This window comes from Ursus maritimus, unplaced genomic scaffold, assembly GCF_017311325.1.
Source record: "Ursus maritimus isolate PB19 unplaced genomic scaffold, ASM1731132v1 scaffold_4, whole genome shotgun sequence".
NCBI lineage: Eukaryota > Metazoa > Chordata > Mammalia > Carnivora > Ursidae > Ursus > Ursus maritimus.
In genome coordinates, this window is record NW_024426552.1 from 80,740,327 (window position 1) to 80,762,553 (window position 22,227).

Consider the following 22,227-nt stretch of genomic DNA (forward strand, 5'->3'; position numbering starts at 1 on the left):
ATTTACCAAAGTACTGAGGCCATGGATTTGAGTTTGTTCTTCAGTATCTTTGTTGATACCCTTATGCTTAATTTTAATTTTATGTCTTTCTCAAGATGACCTTCCTGTCTGCTGTAATTAAACAGATACTGTTTCTACAATTGCAGTAGTCTTCCTAGTTGCTGCAGTACTGCCAGATACCAAGGGTGGAGAACAAAACTAGCTGAGGTTGCAAGAGCTGAATTGATTCCTGATGAGGACACAATCGGATAGCCCAAGCTGAATGAAACCCAAGTCTGTGATCATTGAAACCCTTCGTATGGTCAAGTCTCATGCTTGGTAGTCAATAGTGGAATGTTAAAATTCTTGACTTTTTCCTTTTTTTGAAATTTAGAGTGCCTTCTCAAAATCGGGCATTGTTTACCATTCTGATATACTGCTCTAGTTTTAGAACTACTAGAACCTGGGGCGCCTGGGTGGCACAGTGGTTAAGTGTCTGCCTTCGGCTCAGGGCGTGATCCCGGCGTTCTGGGATCGAGCCCCACGTCAGGCTCCTCCGCTATGAGCCTGCTTCTTCCTCTCCCACTCCCCCTGCTGTGTTCCCTCTCTCGCTGGCTGTCTCTATCTCTGTCGAATAAATAAATAAAATCTTAAAAAAAAATAATTGGCCTTTAAAAAAAAAAAAAAAGAACTACTGGAACCAAATTATATGTCAAATTAGTATTTAATTTTAATTAGTATGGTCACCCAGAGGTTTTCTCTACTAGGCATCAAGAGATCAAATTTGTTCAGTTAATTCTCTTCTTCGGAATTTTGGTCTAATTATTCATGATGTAACACATCATAGCTTTTTTTTTTTTTTTTTTTGGTATGTGACCACGAGGACTGATCAACTGATAACTCTTCTTATAGTTGGTTATTATCTGTGACCACCAGTATTAATCAATCCTTATTATTGGTACTGTAACTATCTTTTCTGGATCTGTTTGACTTACTCATAGTTTCCTATGTTCACTCTTTGCTATAGACACAGGTAGAAACAAGTACAGAGCTGTAATTTAAAAATATACATATCTTTATAGGAATAAGAAAAAAATACCCATTTATATCAACATTTTACTACTTATTAAAATAAAATACCATTTTTATAATACAACTCCTTTTGCACACCTTTTAAATTAATTTTTTTCTTTTTCAGTGCCATTATGAATTCTGCCTTCCACAGATTCAACTGTTCTAATTAACCATAATTGTTATTATATTTTTGTCCTGTTTGGTGGTTTGAATTATCACAGCTTGGTGAGTAGTAGCTCCTTCAGCTGGATCTGCTATCTTTTTGCACACTCCGTCATCCTAGAAAGAGTCTTGATCTTCTATAACCATAAGATGTACCATCATCATCCTAATTTGTTCTGCCCTAAGACATAAAGTTAGGTACTTTTCAAGGAGTCCTGGTTCCTTTGAGTGTGATTTGAAACCATAAATTATGCCCTATGAGGGCTCACGGTGGCAAGTTGTACATACAGGTGCTGCTGCTAATAGATGGAGGGCTTTTAGTACCAGGGCTGGGAAAGATTTTTTTTTTTAAAGATTTTATTTATTTGTTTGACAGAGAGAGAAACAGCCAGCGAGAGAAGGAACACAAGCAGGGCGAGTGGGAGAGGAAGAAGCAGGCTCCCAGGGGAGCAGGGAGCCCGATGTGGGGCTCGATCCCAGGACCCTGGGATCACACCCTGAGCCGAAGGCAGATGTGTAAGGACTGAGCCACCCAGGCGCCCCTGGGAAAGATATTTTTAAGAGTATGAGTTGACATCAGATTTTTTCTAAATTAAAAATCTTAATAATGTAAGTTTTCACGCTGCATTGGTAATATGAATTGAATCACAAAAATGGGTTTCATAAGCCAGGGCTTGTTTCTATTCAGTACCAATATTCTCTGGTCATGGTGGGATCTGTGGTTTTGACCCACCCAGTAACCCTTCCTCTTTCATTGTTAGTAGTACTCCAATTTTCCTTCACTTCCTTCTTTCCACGCTGTTCCAGTATGATAGTCATGTACACAACCCCACCCTCCTCGGACACAAGTCTGAGGTAAGAGTATTCCTACCCACCCAGGAGTTGAAATCTTCATTGTGCAGACATTGACATAAAGCACTGCAGTGGGTCCTTCCAATGGCCATCCCCTGAAGAGACAGCGTGTTAATGTCGATTTTCTAATTTCCTGGAGCATCTTTGATCCTATCCTTCCCGAGACCTGATTGCTTGCTTTTTTTGTTAGATTCTGTAATTTTTTAATTATTGTTAATTATTATTACAATTACTTTGCTTAAGGTAACCAGAGTCCATTTCTGTCACCTGCAACCAAATAATCCTAACTGATACACCCATCTTATGGGTGGGTATATGGGTTGCCAGTGGCTTCTAACCATGGTAGGTGATTCTAAAAATTATTTGCCTGATGACATGATCAGTTCACTTAGAGAACATTTCAGTCAGCAACAAGGGATATGGGTCTTTTTTATTTACAAAACAGGATTTTTTTGAAGCACATTTTTGTCTATTTATTTTATATATTTACATGTACAATTATTCTTAGCGTTATTTATTTTCATGCAAAAAAACCTGATTACTCATAATTTGTCATTTTCAGAAAGAAAGAATGGGGGCCTTTTGTGAGGAAAGGCCTGCATAACTTTACCACCCAGCCCCTAGAGTGATCTGAGATTACATATCCTTATATATTACACAATTATTCCATAATTATGTAACACAATTATTCGGACTCTGTCTTCATAAGGAAGAAGACCAGAGGCAGCTTTGGGTTGTTTCCTTTGATGTGTTGGTATGGAGATTTGTTCACAGATGATGAGTTTAGGGCATCAAGTGTTTGAACTTCTTTGAGTTGAACTATATGATGCCTACCATTGCGAGTGCTGTGCTTTCTCCATCTCTGAAGTGCTATTCTCATTTCCTGTGTTTGGTAAATGATATTGACTGACCTTGAATTTTGCTGGGCAGAAGTGCTAAGTAAACAGTAGATAATAACCATGATTCCATGAGATCACAGTCTAGGTGGGGTCCATTTTGCATTCTTTAGCACTTCTTTGTTGGTTCATTACTGGTTTTCAAATTGTCAGCTCAATCTTTAGGTCGTGTGTAGTAAGCCATTCCAAGTCGTAGGCACAACAGCAGCTGCTGAGTATACCATACGGCACTGTATTAGGTGGCTTGTAAAAAGAGTAGTCTGTGTTCATCAATATCCTTGGTAAGTAGTGTTACCACCATTTATAGACAAGAGGACTGGGATTCAAAGTTCCATGATTTGATATAGGTTTCCCTACTCTACTTTTTGGCAATTAATTCAAATGAAAGATATTCTAATCCTGCATATTTGAACAGAGATGTTACATAAGAACCTTGGTAAATAATGCGATAAAAGCAAGACATGTACCTATCTACTTAGCCCTTATTTCAGTCATTTTCAAATCTCAAACTCTTTACCCCTATTCTTTTATTACATCTGGTGTCCAACACCTTTTCCAAGTTAGAAACCTGAAAGTCACCCTTGGTCTTTCCTTCTTTTTCAATACCTTTTGTTAGATCAGTTATCAAGAGTTGTCAAAATTAGAATTTGAATATGACTATTTTTCTTCCTTTCTATTGCCATCACAATAATTCAGTTTACTATGATCTCCTTTTTTTTTCAATGTTGGAATTACTGTAATGATATTCTAGCTGTACCTAAAAGGGAATACCTCAGATAATCTATGCTTATGCAGACCTATTGGAGCCATGCATTTTGGGGAATGATTTGTGGTCCTAGAGGGGGATAGAAGAGGGTGGAACTATGTGATAATGGATGGTCACAGACCTGGATGAGAGACCACCTGTGGGGCAAGAGTACAGATTGGGGTGGTTCATTTTAGTGGCAGGCTAAAATCAGTATGGAACCCTTTGAACCAAGTGTGAGAGATTAAATTAATAGGCAGGAAATGGCACCAGTTTTGGATTCCGGGCTTGACAGATCAGTGTGCCATGCTTTTGAGGCAAGGTAAAGGTATTACAGGAACAATGGATGCCAGCAATATATGAAGAGAAAAGAGCAGGATAAAGTTAGAGAGGTAAGATGGTGACCTTCTAAACATTTACCATGTTCTAAGTGGGACATGTTTGTTGAATTATATAAAGGCTATATTCTCACTTATATGGTATCAAAGTCTTCCTAGGTTGAGGGTAGACTCAAAGTGCCTGGGGCAATATAAACCTTTAGGGGCTAAGGGCTTGAAGCTCAAGCATCAATTCTATGAGTTGTGTAATGCTCTTTGGCTATAACTTCTCCTTAGCTAGGGATTTGAATGTGACCAATATTGTGCCCAAGCAGGTTTGGGCATGCCCATTTTGTATGTTCCAAAGGCAGAATAAAAGATAAGTAACAGAGTTATAGAGAGTCAGATCGGGTGAGATTTTTATAAAAGATAAGATGAAAGAAGCCAGCTTTATATGAAAAAGACTTTAAAAGCAGAGAGATCCATCACCCTAAGTGAAATAATGTTAGATGGAAACCACAAGGCTGAGGCTGATGGTTTTTGCTAAATCACTATGGATTATACTTACTTGGAGTCCCAGTTCGTTGTGTAGTAGATAGGGTGTTGGGAGAGAAGTAAAAACAGTGGATTCCTATCAAATAGCACGCCTTGCCTGGGAGAGAAACGTTATGGGTGTCTCATAGCCAGGATGAAACAGTATTTCATTGAAAACGTTCTCTAAGCTCAGAGGGAACCTGATTTCTAAATTGGTTTCAATTAAATATATTTTTTCTCTTCTAAGAGAACAACATACACCTACGATCTCGTCTAACTATTGGCACATCTGTGATGCTGCGGCACTCCGCATCTTCCCAGTGGCTGCAATTACACACATCACATTTCAGGATGACTACAAGGTAAGATTCTAGAGGTAAAAGGCTACCACTTATGGTCCCCATTTTGCTCTCATGTGTCACAGCCTTTTATTTTCGGGAGTTATTTAGAGAAACAGTCATCAGCTAACAAAACCATCTGTTAGTTAACAACAGCAAAATATGAGGCTATTTCAAAATGGCATGGGCCATTTCAAGTGAAGGGCACACGGGTGCCAACTATTTTTTCCCTTCAGTCTTTCCTTGTTAAAAAAGAATGCATTTGTTATCAAAGCCAGTTTGGCAAATGTGCTTTCCCCTCATACATATCTAGAAATCAAAGCTGCCTAGAAAGTTATTTGAGGGTATGTTCTCCCTTTGGAGCCCATTTTGTTCCAGTCATGCTAATAGGAATGTCATGCGTGTGTCAAGAAGACAATATACCCTTTATGCAATTCAACCAACACGCCCTACTTAGAACATGGTAAATGTTGGGAAAGCAAAAATGGTCTTGCTGGACAGATTTGGTAAAATTCTTCACCTTTGTGCTTTTCTGCACGACTCCATTACTTTTTCCAGCTGGGAGAGGAGGGGTGGTAGACGAAGAATCTCTGTACTCCTCCTTTTCCCTCAGCCAGATAGTTTCCCAAATCAGCTAAATATACCTCCATTTATTGTCATGCTAAAATGTTCTACTTAGCTGTGTTTAACTGGATATCAGGATTCCATGGGCTGACCTTTCGCTCCTGGGAAGTCGTTTTAAATTCAATCCCGGCAAAGGAAAATCCTTCCAATTCGTTGGCTGTGAAAGGTCACAAGTGAAATGTGTTTTGATGGTATCTGCCTATGGTTTAATTCTCAGTAAACCTGAGCACTAACTGGGCCTCAATTGTGCTTTGTCTTGGGAATCTGAGTTCTAAGAAGCCTGGGAGAGCTGAGTGGGAGATGTGAGGCTGAGTTGCCGACATTAGCCAAGGGTACACAAAGGTACCAGCCGAAAGGTGAGGTGCATGGTGCTAAGTTAGGTCAATGTTGCCTCCTTTCTGAGCTGATGGGGGATTCAGACTAAAATATATAGTTTCTCTCCCTGTTTCATTTGATCTCTTTAAAAGGGACATTTCCCACTTTCTGGGAGGCAGAGAGGGCTTAGGTTGAGATAGGGAAGGAACTAGAAGTGTGTGAACCAGTCAAGAGGAAATTGGAGTATCCTGAAAATGTAGCCATTTTAGGGTCTAGAGCATAAATTCAGTCTTCTAAGTCCGAACATCTCCCTTTTATGACCTTTTCTTTTCACAGTTCAGTAGCTGGTGGATTCCTCACCATCATCATTAAACTGATTTTTAACTGCAAAAAAGAAAAAAAAACCCAAAACTTTTATTAAATCTTATCAAAACCCCCCCTTTAAAAATCATTTTTTACCAAGCAAAATTAGGATTTCTTTCAGAAATTTTTGAACAGTTCAGTGGATGGGATATTAGGGTGAAGTTTCTGGATTTCTTTTTTGTTTTTGTTTTACTCTATTTCAACTGCATAGTCACTCAGTGCTGTAATCTTTCAGTCAAGTGTATTTCGCAGTTAGAAAGAAGCCCAGAGAGCAGTTTGTGCTTTCCACCACCCCATTGCTCCATTACACACATACTAGACTCGATTCTAGCAAGTATTCAATGTCTCCTGAACACGCCTTGCAATTCTATACTTCTACGTCTGTGTTTGTGTTGCTCCCTCTTTCTGAGATGTCTTCATGTTTTCATCAAAGTTCTATTCATGCACAAAAGCCAAAATGTCACCTCTTTCTGTGAAGCCTTCAGAAGTTTTCGGTCTCCCTCTCTCTCAATCCCTATGGAAGCATGGCTTCCATAACACTCTATGTATCAGTTATACCTTGTTCTATGGCAGCACATCTGTGTGTCTGCCACTCAACCCAGTTCTCTGAGGGCAGAAGCTGGGTGGCTTTCTTCATCTTTATACCTCAGTGCTTAGCTCAAGGATTACTGCCAGAGGAGGAGTCTTTAAGCCTTCCTATCACAGAAGTATGAATAGTCAGGCCTTTGATATCAAGGTGAAGAAATGAAATGATGTTTTTTATATCAAATGTATCTTGAAATTTCATAGCAGCCACCAGAATAAGCAGAAAGCAAACACTCATTCTCTAAAAGCTGTAAGGGCGGTTCTCTGATAATAAATGAGAAAAATTCTGCTTCCCTTTACCCTTCTTCTTTGTGTTATCAGTTTTTCTTGGAAACACTGGTTGTAGGGAGAGCTCTCAGCATGTCAATACAGGGTTCAGATAGGGGGAAATGGAGGTGGCTCGAAACGTGAAGTGGAGGCAGTTGTACTTGGCCTCATTTTCCCAGCTTCTCCTTTTCTTTTCCATTCCTGGCTCTCTCACCCAGCAGACTGCAGGCCAGCTCTGATTCCTGAGCTTTCTTGAGAGGATAAAACAGTTTACGACAAGTAGACCCCTGACGTAAGCCATGTACTGTAGAAACAGCATCCAGTGATCTAGTGACAGTTGATAGACCAAGCTCCTTGCCCTGTCTCCTTTACTCACCATCAATGAGATCTGGCATTTAGTGGCCCAGGGGGGTGGTCTTGAGTGTCCATGTCAGTCACAAATCACAGCACTCTCTGTCCCTCATCAGGGTGGGGCCATTCTCTGAAATTGGTTTAACCCATTATACCTGTCAGGATTTTTGGTTGCAAGAATTCAATCAGGCTGATTTACGCAACAAAGCACCCAATATCCTGGTAAATCAGAGACTCTGGTTTGAATGCTACACAACTAGAAACAATAGCAATTTTGCTACAAGGGCCTTTGTTGGCAAAAGTGCCACTCCTGACATCCCATACCTCAACTCCATAGCTCAACAAACATCGGGCAGCTACCACCAATTACATAAGGCACTAGGCACCAGGAACTTCACCCTTTCTTGCCCTCTAAGACTTGGCTACATTTGTTACTTGTTTTCTAGAAGGTGAATTTCACAGGCTTTCTTTGCATTGTTTACTTTTCAATACAAGTCTCACATGGCTGCATTTGACTGATAAATACTAGGTCTCATGTGCACATCTTGGCAGCTAGGGAGTTGGGGAGACTTGTTTTTTTGTTTCTACCTTGAGGAAGTGAAATTCATGGGACAGAAAGTTTCTAAAAATTGCAAGGGCTCTCAGAAGGTGCTGAACAACTGGAAAACGTGACAAAAATCTACATCCTGTAAGGCACTAATACTTTTATATAAAACAATATGACATGATTATATCAAGTTCCTCAGTCTGTCTGATAACTCAGTAGTATGTGAAACTCTTTCATGGGGTTTGGGGCATAGCTCACCTTTCCCGTCCCTGACATCTCTTTCCTAATTAAGAACCTTGCTCTTTATTACTTTCATCACATCATCTCTTCTCCAAAATTCATTCTCCTACATATTGGCAGGGGAAACCTTGATGCATGGAAAATGTCTTTTACTGGTGAGTTTCAACTGGGACCCTAAATACCATCCTTTGTGGACGTGACCCAACCTTGAGAAGGGACCTTCAGTTGCCAATAATTTTCTGAGCCACACCTCAGCTCATGACTTTCTTTGAATACTATATCCTTGATTCTTTGGGTTGCCTTTTAAGACCAACCACTACAGCTAAGTGAGTTTGCACTAGTCCTAGATTTGAGTCTTTGTGAAAAGATCTCTGTTCTGATATAGCTTGATTTTTCTCCATGCTGACTCTGTCTTGACAGGGGTCAGTATACCTTGCTTGTGAAAGGTAGGCATCCATATAGAGAGCTGCCAATGTAGATTTCTCAAATTAAAATAAATTCATCTTGTCTAGTGATTTCAGATATGCTGTCAGTTCCTCAACGTCCAGAATCATGTCTTAATCATTAATCATCTCTGTATTCCCAGTGTTTAGTATTGTATCTGACATGCCGTGACATGCAATTCATTTTGGTTGAATGAATGAACAAATGAGTGACTGCAGATTGCATAAAGGCCACAGTATATTTCAGCATCGCAGACTGATCATTCATTCGTTCATTCAGCACACATTTTTTGAGAAGTTGGTTTTCTGTGCAAAGCACTACACTAGATACATTGGAAATCTGAAATTACCCTGATATTGCCAATGATTATAACCATAACCAACATTTATTAGATGCTGACTAAATGACAAGCACTGAGCTGTTTCATGGGCATCCACTTAATTCTCACACCAACCCTGTGAAGCAAACATATTATTATTATTATTCCCATTTACAGGGGAAAGAGCTGATTCTCAGAAAGGTTAAGCAAATGAAAACAAGTTGGGGATATGTTTACACAGCAGAGTTGGGAAGGTATAAGAGCCATCTGGAATGTCTTAAATATCACAGTGCAACACATCTGCAGTACTCAAATTCCATTCAAAGAGCCCTTGAGTGCTAAATGGATACAGCTGGGGAATCAGAACTTACCTGGTGACCTTTAGGCAACCTGCATTTTAGCACTAAGGAACTCTACTTTATTCATCCATCCATCCATTCAACAAACATGAATGGCACACTTGCTGTGTGCCAGGAACGGTACTGAGCAATGGGGGCGGGATAATGGAGCTGGGAGAGGGGAGACATGTAAATAGATCTTTGCAATTCATAATAAGAGCTATAATAGAGGTGTGAACATATTTCAAAGGAATATTTTCAACATTTTAGCATTAAGTATGACATTGGCAGTAGGTGCTTCTGGTTACCTTCTATTAGGTAAAGAAAGATCCTTTCATTCCAATGGTTTTTTAAAAAATCATGAATGGATTTGCATTTATTTCAGATGTTTCCCTACATCTCTTCAGATGATTTTTCTACATTTATGGAGATTGTTTCTCTTCTTTTCTTATTACTGTGGATACACAACCATTATCTGTAATGTCATATTTTCTAATATTAAACCAACCTTGCATTTTTAGCATAAAATATAATCATACTTTTATAGACTTATTCAGATTTTTTCTTTTTTAAATTTTAAAATTCTGCATTCACTTGCTAAGTTGTATGTTTGTAGGATTTATCTATTGCACCAAAGGTTTAAATGTATTAGAAAAGAATTTTCATACTATTAATTTATTATCTTTTAATTTATATAGCATCTGTAGTTATGGCCTCTTCATTAACATTATTTGTTATTCCTTCTCTCTTTTTTCTTGATTAACATTACAAAAAAACTTTCAATTTTATCTAAGTCATTTTAAAAAAATTTTAGTCTTTTAAATGACATTACTTCGGCTTTGCTTCATTCTAAATATTTTCTAATTTTGTGGTATGTGTTTTATTCATTAATTTTGAAACTTTGTCTACTGTAAACATTTAAAGCTATGTTTCCTTCCAAAAACTGTTTTAGCTGTATCCCTCAAATTTTGATAGGTTGATTTTTCATATGTGACTCTTTTGGAATATTATATAATAATCTGATTTCCATTCTGATTTCTCTGTTGTCATGAGTTTTTTAAACTGTGTTTTTAAATTTTTAATAAGTAGGTTTTTATTTTGTTCTTTTGGAAAAGCTGTACTTATTACATTGTTACCCGCTTATGGGCTCTATAGAGAATCTTTGAAATTCATTAGACTTGCTCTGTAGCCTCATCCATGGTTACTTTTTGTAAATAGCCCTTGTTCAGCAAGTAGCTGGGATGCAGTGTTCTGTAATATATCCTTGAGATTAGGCTTGTTACGTGCCTTCAAATCTGTATCCTTGCTGTTCTTTGCTTCATCTATCAGTTACAGAAAGAAGTGTGTTAGAGTGTGTGAACATATACATTTTTCTTAACAGATATCTCAATTTTGTATTCACATATTTTGAAGCTATAACACCTACCTAAGAGTTTAACATTGTTATATGTTCCTGGTGGGTTGAAGCTTTTATTATTACATAGTGACCATTCTGATTTCTAAATGCTTTTTACCTTAAAGTCAATTTTGTATGATGATATGGTTACACTGGCTTTCTTTTGGCTGGTATTTGCTCGGAAAGAAATGGTTACAAATGGTTAACAGCGGTTAATACCAGACGATGAGATGAAAGCTATGAAAGGTAACTGTTATTTTCCTTATGCTTTTCAGTACTTTCCAAATTTTATTTAATAAGTACATACTACTTTTGCAAATAGGAAAAATCATGTTTAAAAATTTTTGGTTTAAGAAATGACTGTGTCAAAAGAGATCCTCCTTTCTGAACAGGCTTTAATGCTTTGGGGCCTGATTCGCAAACAACTAAACATGCGTACAATAGAGTTTCTATGTCCATACAGGCAGCTTTTAGCCTTGAACCCTTTATGATGGATTATGGGTCAAGAAAAAAAGCCAAACAGAGCCCTAGTCTGTCCTGCCTCCTGGATAGTTTATTACCAGGGGTGATGAAATGTGAAGTCTTCCCTGACCCTTCCTGGGGAGTTAGTTGCCCCTTCTGGATTTTCATAGCTCTGAAGATGTGAATCTGGCACTCACCACTCTTACCTTGTGGACTTTGGTTTGTTGGGGGCAGAAACCTCTCTTGTTCTGGATGAGTCCATGCTCTAAGCCAGCAAGGTCTATCAGACAGGAAGCATGGTTTGCTGGAAGCAAGATCCAACCACAGGGCCATAGGCAGGTGTCTGGAGTAGTGGGGCTGGGCTCCTAAGCTGGAATCAGTGTCTTTGGGACCAGGGTTAAGGCACAAGGAATGCTGGCCAACGGTGCCAAGGCAAGCTAGTGTTCACTAGATGGAAACCTCTTCATAAGCACTAATCCTTGTAACAATGCTGTGAGGACATAAGTGCTGTCCCTTGTGGCAAATTGCATGGATTGTGTGCTCCACCTGTTCCAACCTCTTCTGGTGTGCTTTCCTGACCTACAGAAGCTGAACAGCTAAAAATGACAGCTCCCACATGCTCTCGCAGCTATAATTTTTGATGCAATTTCAGTTTTATCACTTGCACTCTCATGCGACTTGGATTAGTCATAGGGTTAAATATAGGGAAAGNNNTTAGGCATGAAACAGCTATATTGCTAGTAAAGAGATGCCAGAGGTTACGTGGTTCTAGGGGCTGGAGGCAGTACCTGGAAACAGCATGGAGCCTGGGTCATCTGGCTCTTCCAGTAATTTGAGAAGCTATTCATACTTAGCAATAAACTCCTTTTGTTTAATAAGTTAGAGTGGATTTTGCTGTTTATAGTTGTGCTCTGACAAATACACCCATTGTATAGCAGGGAAAACTGATAGTTGGAGCTCAGAAGCGATCTGCTCAAGATTACACCCCTAATGAGTGGCAGAGATGGACTGTGAGTGTAGGTCCTTTGATGCCAAGTCAGGGCTCCTTCAGCAGCAGGACAAGCAGCAGACTCAAGGACCAGGCCACGGGAGCTTCCAGGATCATTGAGAAGGTACTGAGAAACCGCATATGGAGATCCAAGGTTTGAGTTCCACAGTGACACTTTGACAACATTACTAGGTAGAAGCTGCTGCCACTCCTCATGGGCCTGGGCTAGAAGCAGGTGGCTTTCCACCAACCCCACCCCCATTATTTGCTCCTACCTGTGGTCTTTTAGACCTTTCTACTAAGTGTATTACTTGCCCTCCTGTATTTCTGTGTTAATATTAGGATCCCACACAGTTTTTGTTGCTCATTCACCTGCGTCCACATTGTACTGTGTGCTCTTTTACTGCTCTTAGAATACTTCATTGCTTCTTCAAAACTTGTTAGGGATGAAGGAGGGAGTAATGTACCTATACGTTGATAGGCAACTAAGCAAATATTGAATTACGATGATCAGATTACTCTTCTGTCTCCCACTAAACCGTCTTAAGTAGGTGTCTTGTCCATATTTGTCCATTGTTGTCTCATATATGGCTCTTCTTATAATTTGTGATTATTTTATTTGGGAGGATGGTTTTGTTTGTTTTCTTTTTTCTTTTCCATACTGAGAAATAAATTTCATGAAATCGGGGTTCATGTCTCTTTTGATCAAAGTTGTATCTGAAGCCCCTAGGCCAATTCCGGCACAAAGTAAGTATTTGAAAATGTTTACTGAGTAAATTAATGAATAAATGAATGAACAAAAGGCAGGGACCATATTTTTTTTTTCTGTCTTTGTATTTTGGCATCCAGTTCAGAACCTGACATGTAGAGGGTACAGGCTCATTTTAATAGAAAAGGAAGCTAGAGTATGTATACATGACCTACATTCATGAATATAAATTTTTATCTTTTCAGTGTTTTCAAAATTAGAAACTTTGGGTTGTTCATCATTCACCCTACATACATCTGTAGGGTTAGTCGATAAATAAAGATTAAGAAAAAAATCCTTTCATGGCTTCAATTTGGCAAAGGATCCAGCATACTGTATATCCTTAATACATTTTCTAAGTGAATACATAAATGGAGGAAGGAATGGTAAGTTTCTGGGCCTTGATAGTGCCTGAAGAAAAAACATACGTCACTTTTAGGCAGTAAGGTAACTGTAGCCAGACTGCAGTGCTTGAATGCACTGGGCGTCTTTGTACAGAGGACAATATTTCCTAGATGGAGTTCTCTCTGGCTTTTCTTTTTTGGCTGGTCGTGGAGAACAAGGGTCTGCAGCAACTTTGTCTCTGAGTGTGGCAGTTGGGCCTGAGCAGTGTCTTCAGACACCGCTCACAAAGCTGAGGCGCTCCTAGGAGAGAGTAGAGAAAAAGGGAATGAGAAAGTGAGAAGAAAAGAAAAAAATGAAATGAGAGAGGCCAGGTGATGAGAATAAGGGAAAGAATGGAAGAGAAAATGGGAAGAGATAATAATGACAATGGAAAACGCTAGTGACACCCGCCAGTTATTGAACGCCTTTCCTAGAGATTCTGTTTTGTTCTACAATATTTATTATTTCTTTTTTTTTTAATTTTTGGTTGTTTTTTTTTTTAAGATTTTTTTATTTTATTATTTATTTGACAGAGAGAGACAGCCAGCGAGAGAGGGAATACAAGCAGGGGGAGTGGGAGAGGAAGAAGCAGGCTCCTAGTGGAGAAGCCTGATGTGGGGCTCGATCCCAGAACGCCGGGATCACGCCCTGAGCCGAAGGCAGATGCTTAGCAACTGTACCACCCAGGCGCCCCAATATTTATTATTTCTAATCTTCATAATCCAGTCAACAATGTCAGTAACATTTAAAAATTTTGTTTAATTAATTTGAGAGAGAGAGCGTGAGCGAGCACGTGCATGAGTGGGGAGGGGCAGAGGGAGAGAGAGTCTCTAGCAGACTCCCCACTGAGTGTGGAGCCAGTCACAGGGCTCCATCTCATGACCCTGAGATCATGACCTGAGCCGAAACCAAGAGTCTGAAGCCCAACCGACTGAGCCACCCAGGCGCCCCAATGTCAGTAACGTTGATTATTTTTATTGTGCAGATGAGCGGACAGGCTTAGAGATGTTAGTAAGTAACTTGCTCAGTCATACACCGTTAAAAAGTAAAGCCAAGATTTGCTCTCAAGAGTGTCTGACTCAAAGCCATACTATGTTCACCTGGTGATCAATGACAGAGACCCACCACCAGGGACCGCGTGCCTCCCATGGGCCATTGGGATTAGAGATTGCTAAAGATTGTCAACCTCCTACTCTGGGTGGGATATCTAGATGTCAACAGTTTAAAGTAGATATCTATTTATCTGTGTGTGTACACGCACACACACACACACACACTCACACACACATACACACACAGAGGACCAGAAAAAAAGAAAAGAAATATTTGCTAATGTTTTGTGTACACTTTGACCGAAGGCTTCTGGAATAAATACTTAAAAGAAAAAAGATTTAATGGATGACAAATAGTGTGACATTTTCAAATGCCATAATTCCAGAAGTAAAGTAAAACCCCTGACTCCAACCTCACCCCCCACATGTCGTGAGTAGAGAAAACAAAGCCACATAGACCAAAAAAGCAACAGGAAAATAACAAACAAAACTGAAGGCCATGTAAATATTTTCTGAATGTCCGTTCCCTAAAGGGTTGAGGTCAGACATATGGTTCTATTCACCAAACCCTATACAAAGGACTTGGGCTATTTTATGCCCTGATCATTATTGTTGGTTAAATTAAAGCCCGATCAAAAAAGTGTAATGGAATATTAATTTCAGTTACTGTAGCTAATTGAAAACATAGCAGGAGTTGTGACTATGGAAAATAGAGTGAGAACACTCAGATGCACGTCCAAGCCTAGCCTAACTCTTTTCAAGTTGGGCAGTAGCATATTTTTGAGAAATGGCCATTATCCCTAGAGTCTATACTTAAGCACATCAGGACAAATACTTGGCTTGGGAAAAAAGACAAGCAACTAACTCTCAGCTATCAGCAGACTTCAAAAAAATTCAAGTTCAATTTTAAAACTATCGGTTGTTAATTTGTTCACATGAAAGACATTGCAAAAATATATAATTCTGCCAAGCCAAGGACTGTGTGGTTTTCTTCTTGCTTGTCCCCAGTTTGAAGACTACATCCTGGTATCTAGACTCTCAGCAATAATTGTTGGGTGAATATGTGTATGGTTGTTGACGACCTTTGTTTAGTCTAACAAATGAGAGAGCTCTCTTTCTTAGACAACTGACTCTTTTCCTAAGTGAAAGTACAGACCGATAAGATTTGGGAGAGAGAAGACAACTGTGCTTTAGCTTGATATTTGAATCTGAGAGATGAAGAATTTTGAGCAAGACTTTTTGTCTGTTTTGTTCATTGCTATATTTCCAGTGCCTAGAACAGTACCTGGCACATATGAGATATCAATAAATATTTGTCAAACTAACGAATAAATGCTTAACATGGAGTTAGAAGGAGAGAATGATTAAGCAAAGGAGACAAAGTGGAGAACTCAGAATGTCACAGTGTATTTTATTTTATTTTTTTAGAGAGGGAGCAGGGAGGAGCAGAGGGAGAAGGAGATAGAGAATCTTGAATAGTCTCTGCAACCAGCCTGATGCGGGGCTCCATCCCACAACCTTGAGTTCATGACTTGAGCCGAAATCAGGAGTCGGACGCTTAACTGACTGAGTCGCCCAGGTGCCCCCCTCCCCCAGTGTATTTTATGTCTTTGCTGAGTTACCAGTTTTCAAACATCAGGCATACTCCTATTTGATATGAATACAAGAATCCCCTCCTCAAATCAGTATAATCTGCCTTGTGGGATTAATAAGCTTTCTTTTTATGAACATGAGGGACTGGGGTAATGCTTTTAAAGCCATGAGTTCCAGCAACTTAGTGAAAGTTGCTCTACAATCACTTAAGATGCAGAGGGGACGTATTAGGGCGAGACCAGTCATTTTCATGTTGCGGGAGAATGGTATGTCCTTAAGGAGAATTTGTATTAGGTTTCTGGGCTTTGTACTCTCAACCTCCATTACCGACTTAGGCTCGTTGATTTTTCCTAGAAGAGGCTACTTCTACTCATTTTTCTTAAAGCAAAGATACTTTACTGATTATCAAAGGCCAATGACGCAGAGGATATACATGTGAGGCCATGTCGAAGTAGCAGTGAGAGAAACGTTCTTCTGAAGAATGCTCCTAGGATATGTCCTTAATCTACACTTGACTGCATAATGGAGGGAAACACTAGCAAAAAACAAGCTGGGTGCACTTTAGCAGGAGTAATTTGGATGGGGTAGAAAAAAATGTCATCAACATTCAATCGTTACCCTATATGGCATCTGATTATTCTTTATAGAGCAACTGTGTGTGGTGTTCTGTGTATGTGGGTGGCATTATTTTGGCTTTTTCAGGCACGTATGTATATGTTGTTTGTTGTCTTCTCCTTTTGTTATACGCTTAACCATCAATTTAAAGGGGGGGGGGAGACTGTTGAAACAACATTTATTTTCATTTAGACAAGTACCACATTTTCTGAATCCATTTTGAATTCAGTTGTAGTGATGGAAAATTGGTAAAATTTTGCATAGAACCACAAATTTGAAAAATTATCGCAAAGTTTAGTGTTCCTCTCTTGTCTCATGATCATACCCCACAGCCGGAGTCACACACTTTTGAACACATCTCGTTTGAACTGAATTCCCAGAACTATGGTACAAAGATGCAGGCAACGGTTTTCACATCGTCAGGAAATGTTCAGTGGGCTTTTGCAGTTTGTTCCACCTAAAAACTATTTGAATGTGACTCTTCCGCATCACTGGGTGAAGCTCTCGGGTGTTAGGAGACACAATGGGGCTCTCTTTAACAACCAAGAGGAGGGGAGAAGTCATAAGAGGGCAAGCAATAAAGCCAAGGGGAACATGGTTTATGAATGCAAAACTTACAGTAGAACTTTAGATAGGAAAAAAGTTGACAATGCAAGTTAAAGCTGGCCCCAGGCAGCAATAACTTACTGAAGTGGCATTTATTTGGCTGATAACCCAGGGTCTTGCTGGACTTGCTAGTACAACAGAGGTAATCTTTATGGAAGAATGAATTACAAGAGCAGTTTGCAGTCACATTATTTGATCTTTCCCTTATGTAGAATGACCTTGCGAGCTCCCCCAAAGTTCCAAGTTTCAACTTTCTGCTGTGACTTAGCAGCAGAAATAGGTATCCTTCTATATATCCCCAAAGATTTTTCCAGTAGGTTTGCAGTATGTCCTGCTCGTGGTAGAACAAGTGATAAGGATTTAATGTGAGATTTCATCTCATGGTGTGACTAAACTGAAAGTAGATTGAGTAGGATATTCACATTCTGAGAAGTAAAGTGACTTGCTCAACGTCATACAGCCAAGTGACCTGCTTTAGATGACATGCCAGTAGCTGTCATTTGGGAGCTAAGTAAACAGGCTCAGATCAAGAAGTCTCAAGGTAGAAGAGGATTATAAAAAAGATTATAACGCTTTTCTGAGAAGCATGGGTGTCACGAGAGCAAGAAAAATATTGAATTATTTGTAAAGACTCGTTTTTCTTTCTTTTTTCTTCTCTAAGTAGGAATGATATTAATGGGCATTAAATAATTTTGCAGCTGAAAGGTCGAAATTTACTCTTAATACCCCATGTCTTCTATTCATATAGTTTCAAATGATTTCTCATGAGCTCTGGACGCATGTTTCCAATTGCCTTGTGGGAATCTTTCAGTCTGCACTGGAGACACCACAACCTCTGCACACTCTAAGCTGAACTGATTGTCTCTCCTCCAGAATCAGCTCTTTGGCTTCTATTTTTGATTCTGCTTAATAACTCCACTATATACACGGTCTCCCATGTCAAAAATTTGGAAATAATCTTTAACTCTTTCACCCTTCCTACTTGTGTAATTGTCATGAAATTCTCTTGATTTTGTTTCTTAATCAATTCTCAAGCCCGTCTTTTCCTCTGCCTGCTTACTGCCACTCCTGTAGTTTAGCTACTGATTACTATCAGTCATGAAAGTTGTTTTTGGGAAAATATAAACAGTGTGATACGACAGTTTCTGGAACCATCTCCCTGATAAGGTGACATGTTGGTCAGATGACAAGGAACTACTCTGGGATGATCTGCAGGGTAGAGAAGTTCCAGGAAGAGATATGATAACCCACAAAGACCCCAAAGAGAGAGCAAGCTTGGTGGGTTTGAGAAGCAGAAACAAGACCAGAGTGTGCAAATCACGGTGAGCCAGGGAAGGATATGAGGTGTATGAGGTCAGAACGTCTTAGGCCATGGGAAGGAGTTTGGATTTATTATAAGTGTCATGACAATTTATTGGCCATGGAGAGAGAAGAAACACCCATGGCTCTGGAACATTAGTGACGATATCAATGACATGAGGAAGTTGAGAAGAAGGGCTAGTTTGATGGGCAAAGAGAGTTTTAGTTTGAAAAACGAATCAATGGCTCCGCAAGTCAGATATGTGAGTTTACAGACTGAGGAATTTGTTGCTTAAAGATCAGAGTAGATGTTCTCATTTTGATGAAATTATCAAAGAAGACACACAGTGAAGATAGATCGTAAGAGAGAGGGAGCTAAAGAAGAAGGCCAAGGATAAAGCTTTGGAGAAGCGGAAATGGTGGTCAAGAGAGAGCCTCAAAGGAAATTTGTAAGGATAAAGGAGAGCTGGCCATGTTCTCAGACAAAGGGATGGGACCACTGGCAGAAGATATAAAAAATACTGTTATGAGTTGTGGTGAACTCTGGATTAAGGTAAGCTGGGACCAGGCTATAACATATAAACCTTAAAGAAAGATGAACTATCAAGTTGGGGTTGCCTGGTCAGGGTAGGGGGCATATATAAGTGGACAGAACTCAAGCCAGCTACATGTGCTGGGCCCGGTTAGGCCAGCCAGGCAGGCCAAGGCCCAGGTCTGTTTTGGTCAAATACGAGTGCAAGGAGCTCATGCTGGCTGACTTCCTCACTGAAGTAGGCCATAAGGTCATGTCCTGTGAGTGAGGTTAAGTTGAAGGAAGTCAAGGGGTGGGCCTTTGAGGATGAATGTTGAAAACAGCCACTGTGGTTCCCTAGAATGATTAGTCAACAAGGGATGTGTAAAACCATTTCTGAGGATCAGTGAGAGCTCAGCTGAGGTTAGAAAGCATTGCTTTATGGTGGCCCAGTTTCCATGGTTTCCTTTCTCATGCAGCCTGGGAGAGGGAGCGGAGAAAACCAATTATTGTCTACAATACGTCTAGGGTAAGAAGTAGTAGTTTGATGTTAGAGGCTACTATATATTTTTTTCCCCAGTGGCACAATATTATTTTGAATTTTGTAGAAAAAATGGAAAGATTATAGATCAAATTGAAATTTGTTATTTTTCTGTACTAAAGAAATCGTATAGGATTCAGACCAATTTCAAAAATCTGTAATAAGTAGAACCAAGGTTTTACATTAAGAAGCCTACAATGATTTATATTTAACTCTGATTTTAAAGAAAATTGAAAATGTTGGACCACTTGTTATAGTGATTTGGGCTCTTATCTAGAAAGCATGTGCTTTGGAGACCAAGAATGTACAAATAAATAGTAATGGTATAAGGCAAATTTCAAATTTTTTGAGTGACACGTTAACAATGTGAAGTTTTCCACTGACTGATATTTTAATGTCACACCCCCCAACAAACCTATAATTAAAGTTATTTTGGCATTTTCATCTCAAATCCCTGCTTTTGGGGGGTGGGCGGGTTATAATTTCACTTTTAAAATGAGCTTCCAGATACAATTTGACATAAAACACAAAGTCTTATCCTAGCAACAATTTCCCCTCCACCTTTCCATCACGAAAGATAGGAATATGTGTCCTGTCAGTTTTAAAAGTTATAAAGGTTTTTAAAAAAAGGGAAACTTAACCTTTGCTTGTTTGTTTTTGTTTGTTTGGACCTGTTGACCAGAGTATACCTGTAGGGATGAAAGCTTGGCTACAGTCTAATCTACGCGGACATCAGAGGTCATTAGAGCATATAGCAGTTCTAGAAGGCAGTAGCCCCACTTACTATGCTTGTCTTCTCTCAGTAAGAACATTAATTAATTCATATTTTTTCTGGGATAGAAGTAATACTTGCCCAGTGATTATTCTCAGGAAAAGAATTTAGGCCTACAGCTACACATTTTAAATAGCATATGAATAAGTTAAGGCAAAAGCATCAAAATAGAAACAAACAAGACTCAAGGCAGTGGAAGGAGAATCATCTCTCTTTCTGTACATCGTTCCTTTCTCAAAATCTCTTAAGAACAGAAGTTTTAAGTGGAATTCCAAAGGTTTCCTTTCCTACTCATTTATTTTATATATACTTGTGTATGTTTATCTTATATACACATATACATATGTACATACGTGTAATACACATATATGCCATGTTTATGTATGTATAGACGTAGGTTGTGCGTGTATCATGTATTACATACGCATTTATAAATCTCTTGGGAAAACTCTCCTGAGCAATCATCTTCTGGGCCTTTTCCCGCCTTGAATATGAATTCTGACCCAGGAGTGGGAGGCTTTAGATACTTCTGAAGCAGGGAGTTAAATTCTTCACTGGAATTCAGAAAGTAAAAGGCAAGTGCTTGGGAAGAAATCTTGTGCTGAGGTGGGGGGTCATAGAGAGGGCATTCAATTCTCTTAGGAAGGTCATGGGGGCAGTAGGAGGGGTCACGGGCCCAGGGTCCCTTGAAGAATGCCATCCTTTAAGTAGATTTTAGGCATATTACTGGTTGGGAAGCATCAATATGGTCTTTCTTGTGCAAACAATTCTAGGAAATGCCTCCCAAGACATTTTATAGCCCAGGGTGGGAGTGAGGAGAGGGGTGAAAACTCAAACAACTTATTTGAGTTTATTCCCATCAGAATAAGTACCGAGTCACACACAAAAATCGGTTCTAAAAGTCTTGGTGCGAAGACTTTACTTTTCCTCAAGAGAGACATTTTCCTTATGGACCTCCTTCCTGCTCTCCTCCGCACACACGTACAACTTAATTTCCTCAGACATAACAGAGTCCAAGCTTCAAATACTTCCAGAGATTTTACAGCTCCCTCCTCAAATTTTAAAATTCTCTGGTGTTAAAAAGAAATTCTCTAGTGTCAACCTCACATGTATAAATATGAAAGAAAGGAGCAACGTCAGGGACTAGCACCGAGCTGAACGTAGTGCTACTTAATGCAGTTCTTGATAAACCTTTATGGCAAATGAGAGGTTTTCCATTTCCCCAGCTGGCTGGCTCTAAGATGTTGGGAGGGTTTTTTTTCTTTTTTTCTTTAACACAAGGCTCTTAAGAATTTGTAGCTATGTATTTTTAATACTGTCAATAAACAGCTTCCTCAAGACTCAGAGGGGCAATAATGGAAGCTGTTAACAAAGTGTGAAAAGCAACGGGCTAGCAAAGGTTAATCACATGGCTGGCCACTAATGACCTCTACAGCCCTCAGTTTAAACCCAACAGCACTTGTAAAGACCAATCACGTGAATAATTTCCTGTCTGAGGTAGCCTTTATGGTTAAGAATAAAAGCAGAGCTGATTGTGAATAGAAAGCCCCCGGCAGGGGAGGTGGTTATTATTTTTAAGCTGATCTAAACACCTGGGTTTCCCACTGGACCCTATTAAACTTCCTCCATTATGTCTAAATATTTCAATCATTTCTACAGCAGTTGTGAATTCGTGCATTACTAAGGTAGGCCAGGACAAGGAGAGGGGGCAGGTTGATGAATGGCAAAGAACCCCTTCCTCAAGGTGATGACCATCAGGTAGGGAGAATCCCAGGCTTTGGGAAGGGATTTGGAGGGGTCATCCCTCCCTCTGTAGCTCCCCGACCTCACCCTGCCTCAAGGAAGACCACACGTAAAGCCATTCAGATGAAGAAAATTTTACTATTTTAAAGGCCTGTAGATGAGGAGATTCCTTAGCTTGCCCTGGTAACCCATTTCAATGTTTTACAGCCCTCACCGTCAGCCAGTGG